Source organism: Lissotriton vulgaris, unplaced genomic scaffold, assembly GCF_964263255.1.
Source record: "Lissotriton vulgaris unplaced genomic scaffold, aLisVul1.2 SCAFFOLD_1166, whole genome shotgun sequence".
NCBI classification, from domain to species: domain Eukaryota; kingdom Metazoa; phylum Chordata; class Amphibia; order Caudata; family Salamandridae; genus Lissotriton; species Lissotriton vulgaris.
Genome location: NW_028240723.1, coordinates 658,913 through 664,496, shown reverse-complemented (window position 1 = coordinate 664,496; position 5,584 = coordinate 658,913).

Sequence of the window (5,584 nt, the reverse complement as noted above, 5' to 3'; positions counted from 1 at the left end):
TGACGCAGCCTCACTTGTGTCATCAGCCCCCTCTGCTTCTCCATGGGCAGTGGCCTGGCTGCCGAGCACTGCTGCGGTGAGAAGGTCTAGTGACCTGGCCACATCCTAGCAACACTGCACCATCTGGGCCTGCATGGCGAGTGACCTGCGTGCCATCTGTGATGTAGCATTACCAACTACATGATTGGACCTAGTGTAGGCCGATAGGCGGGCTAGTAGTTGGCGGTGGCATCGGCAGGTCATGTCCTGCTGGGCTACCAGCAGCTGGTTGTTCTCACGGACTGCAGCGGTCATCTGGGCTATGTGTTGGCCATTCGCCCGCATCTGGGTGAGCATTGCTGCCATGTGACGCGCCTGTGTGCGATGCATCGCCAGCATGCGGTGTTCAATGGCCAGGCCTGGATCTAGTGTTTCAAGTGCCCTGCCGGTGCCTGCTGGGCCCTGGCGCTGCTGTCGCCCCACTGCGCTGGTGTGTGACCTTGCACCAGCTGTGCACCTCGTCTGCCTCCTAGGCGCTGGTGGTGGAGCCTGTACCACTGCTGTGGCTGTTTGCTGGGGTGTTAGCTGCACGGCTGTGGCTGCAGGGGTGGCCCTGTCCGCACGGGGTGGTGGTGGTGGGAGCACTGCTGGTGGCTGTGATGGGCCGGGTCGTTGGGAGGACTTGCCCTCACCCTCAGTGTCCTCCTGGCTCTCGGCGATGTGCAGGGCCTCGCTGTCTGTGCTGGCTTGCTCACATGCACCTGTAATGTGAAAGGGTGCATGATTATTGTTATGTATCTTGCGCAAGCAATTTTGATACATGCATGCAGCCTTGCTTTCCCTGACTGGCTTTTGGATTTACTTTGCATTGACTGCTCTGGCAGTGTTGGGCTAACTGGGGGGACATGATTACACTACAACTTCCACAATGCAATGGGGCTTTTTTGGTGAGCTTGGGCTGCATTTTTGGGGATGTCATGTTGCTAGCTCAGGACTTAAGGGCATTGTTGGGGGACTGGGTCGCAGTCGCATGGCACTTACCTTCAGGTTGTTGGCTGGGTCAAGATGAGTCCAGCTGAAGGACCCCGACGCAGGCTTCTGGCGCAATGGTGTCCTCAATCAGGTCCTCCAATGGGGTATTCGTGTGGCTACAGGTTCCCCTCCACCGGTGGCCAGTCGCTCCCCAAGCCTCTCAGCAATCCGCTCCTTAGAACGACCTCTCAGGTCGTACCAGTGCTTTTTTAGGTCGTCAATTGAGCGCTGGGTCACACCAACAGAATTGACCTTAGCGCGGATGCGCTGCCAGATCCTGCACTTCTCTGCCTCTGGCACCCTCCGGGAGACTTTTCCAAAGAGCCGGGCATGATCCTTGCAGAACCCCTCAATTAGGTGCTCCAGTTCCAATTCAGAAAACTTAATTTTCCTCTTTCTCTCCTGCCCACTGCTCCCTGCTGCATCCTGGGACATCTTGGGATATTTTTTTTCTGGCTGGGGTGCTGCACAGTGTAGGTTTTGGTGCTCCTCAGTATCCTGCTGCCACTCCCTGGCTCTGTGTTCTGTTTGTGGGTGTGGTGAGCCTACTTCCTGGTTGTGATGTCATCAGTGGGCTCGAAATGCGACTTCCCGTTTTTGCGATCTTGCAGTTAGCAAGATCACAAATAGCGATATCGCAATTTGCGATTTCGCAGTTTCAACATAGGAAATTGCAGATTCTGCGATTATTTTGCGATTGCGGCAAGATCGCAATCGGCAACTGCGATCTATTGCGATTCGCATTTTTTGATCGCATTTGTACATGAATTCCATTCTGCGATTCTCAAACTGCGATTCGCAAATTTTCGCAATTTGCTAATCACCAGAAAATGCACCAGAAAAGCAGTGAAAAAAAACGGTGAGATGACAATGTACGAGTACAACCCCACATCCGTGATGTAGTCCATTGACCTGCATCAAATAGGCACCACCTCACAAACAGTCACTATGTACATTGACATGCAGTCTGCATGTAAACTGCGCAAATGCGGAAACATACATGGAACACACTGTGAAACCGCATCTCACCTTCACATTGCTGTGGGACAATCAACACCTCTTACACACAGACGTGTTATGTCCATGATCAATCAAGTGTGAAAGCATGGACGAATGCAGGGGCAGTGACTCTCCGTTACGTACATGTTGCTCATGTTGTGGGAAATGAGTCACAGGGTGCATCCCTGCATCATGGTGGTACATCATTAACCCCAAAAGAAGCCCTATTGTCACTTGTAGGTCCCAAATGACAGCCAATATGTAATGATTTGGGACACATGTGAAACGCCGAAGAGTGGGATTCCGTACTATCAGTGTCACAAACAGAACTGGCATTTCAAATACGTGACATCCTAAACAGCCTCTCCGTACAGAGGTGATACACCCACCATCTATCATCAAATTATGAAATCAATAGCACTACATGTCGCACTTACACTTGTCTGAGTGATGTGCTTGTACAGATGAGTGACATGCACTCAGGGAATGTGTCTTGGAATGCATTTATTTGCACATGCTGTGCCTGTGGTCATTTTGTACTGACCCATGATTGCTAAAGACTGTCACAATGTGACGTGATCATGTGAAGAAATTGTCAATGATGGTGTTCCTACGGGCTATTACTGCTGCAGCTGCAGTGGGGTGTAGTCCACCTGCCTCATCTTCCTCATCATCGTACGGTGCATCTGGCACTTGTATCCATGGGGCATCAGTGCGTACACATATGTTGTGGAACACACAAGATACATGCAACAATCATCTTGCAAATGTTGCCTGGGTTGTACAGGAGCCTACCACCTGTGATGTCCAGGCACCTAAAACTTGACTTGAACTCGCCAAATGTGCGCTCCACGATGCCCCTGGTGCGTTTGTGGGCCGTATTGTTCTGCCTCTCTGCCTGTGTGTCTGAGGCTCGGAGGGGTGTCCTCATCCAAGCGCAGAATGCATATCCTTGATTACCTGTGACAGTGCAGAGAGACATGAGTCAATAGTTTGTTCTGCATGATGTATTGGCAGGCTCACTCGTACATTGGTGTGTGATATGTGTGACTTCGTGTATCTTGTATGTACATGTACTGCATGTAGCAAATGTGCGGCATCAATGTGTATTTCGTAGCCTCATTGCTGATCCTCCATCCCCGCGGGCCTATTTACAATTGTGCGTAGCGCAGTTGCATCACTTGCACTCCCACGGCACACCGCTGTCATGCCTGTTCGAGCATGTCCACAAGGCTAACAACGACACAGTGGTGTTGTGCCCTGGAGGTGGGCTGCCACATTTGTGTATGCCTATGGTAAGGATAGGGCAGACACATATATAGAGTACATGGCTGGCTAAACCCGCGATGCGGTTGAGGGTAGACCTTTGGCTTATGCTGAGGGAATAGCGACACACACAACAGTTGGAATGTATGATCCCTGACCCCAAGCGGGCTTACTCTCCCTCATTTACCCCTTTGGCCGAGCCCACACTGCGTGGGTATGCTACATAGCAACATTGTATATTGGGGTACAGATGGCGCTGACACTACAACAGAGATACATGCATTAGTTACTTCCTTGGCAAGGCCTAAACTTAACCTCTCCCAGAGCCCCGGGTTGATTAACCACATCCCTACGCTGGACTGTCGTACGCAAGTCTACTCCGCTTACGCTCACAGAGGGGTACGACACAGCTACATGGCCCAGGTCTACCCCACCGCCTGAGGTTGACATGTTAGCATCTGGTGTACACAGCACACTGTAATGTGGCAGGGCCTGGGGTCCTGATGCATACATACTAACCACACGGCACACTTATATAGTTTGTGGAACTGGCTATGGGCACGCATGCCCGGCCCCTTTTATTGCCAGGGTCATATGTCCAGTGACGCCTGTACTGGATGGGTGTGGGGTGAGTGTAAGCCTCCCCTCAGGTGCTGGTTGGTGCTGGCAACAACTACAACAGTGATCAGACAATCAGAAGTTTAAAGTTTAAACAGAAAGTGTCCATTACTTGAGCAGCACAGAGTTAGTGGCCCCGGAAGCACTGCGGCCGGCACAGGCACACCGAAACGGGGCAGTGACTTGCATTGCACTGAGGTAGGGCGACACGAGCTGAGCGGGTCCTCGTTGATGTCCAAGGAGAACATCGGGGAGTGTCTCGAGGGACAGTGGAAGGTGTCCCCCTAGGCATGATGCAGAGGGCAGAAGCTGGCAGAAATAGACAATTGGAGGTGAGGAATGCTACAACCTCGTTTTTGCCACCAGGTCAGTATCACCTACATGATGAGGAAGACAACCCTCAGGCCATGGACTCAGATGCCACCAAATTTCAACCAGAGAGTTTCAATGAATGTCGGGGCACAGAGTTAGTGGCACCGGAGCTCAAAGGGGATGCAGTCTCCGATGAGGCCTGTACAATTATATAAACTCTGCCATAAATAAATCAAGACTCAGTTCCAAATGTGTGACCTACTCAACCGCAGTGTAGTCCGGAGGCAGCGGACAGCAGGGTCAGACAGCCACGTGTCATTGGCTCGCAAATGCACAGAGTTAGTGACAGCAGAGTAGTTGTTGTAGTGTTTGATCACCTCCGTAACGATGGTCCTTTTCATCTCAGGACTGAAACACGTCTTCCTCTTACGCCTCTCCTTGCATGCAATGATATGTACTCTGCCATTGAGAAATCAAGACTCAATTTCAAATGTGTGACCTACTTGACCGTAGTGTATGCCGGAGGCAGTGGTGCAGTACGTCAATGAGAAAGGAGTACTGTGGGGCTGTGTTGCGGAGGCCGTGATGGTCAGAGGAGGCTGCCAAGGTCACGGGCCTCTGGCTTGGAGTTTGTGCCGGCAGGTGGTGGGCCCTCTTTGACACACACAGGGGTCAGCAGGTGAGCAGTGAGGCTTGGGTCCGCAGGGGTGGGCAAGACGGGTCCAGAATACAGAGGCCCGGGGGGCAGCCGGCGCACAGGATTGCAGGCAATACCGCTCACGGCGACTGCGCCGGCCTCGTGGTGGGGTGAGAGGCACCACGCTGGCAGACACGTTGGCTATTCCGAAAGAGAACCATGCTCAGGGCTATGTGCTTTTTATTCACACCCCTACCCTGCCCTGGTGTACGCCGGGCCAGCCCACTCCGCTCAAGCTTACAGGGGAGACGTAACAAGCTACATTTCCGCCAACTTTCCCACTGGCTGGGGTGACACGGTTGTGTCACTGTCCACTACACGCCATACACCAGCAGTGTATGATGACATGGATATGTGTGTGGTATGCATACTGTAGTCTGGCCAGCACATCCACGTCACACTTGGCATTGGGTACATTCTCATTAATGGGTCACTTGCCCCCTTCGCACATGCCTGGTTTCCACCTCTCCCCACATTCTGCTATTGTGTGGCTGAGGTGCCATGCCGTTGATGACTCATGTACATGGTTAGCCCAGTTTACCACAGTAAGTTGTTCTGTCGTGTCTGGTGGGTGGGCATTTTGTTTGTCATGTTGTATGTGAGTTTGTAACATGTGCATTACCAGAGTTGTGAGTTGCATGATTGTGGAGTGGGGATGTGTGGTGTGTTCATTTGGTAATT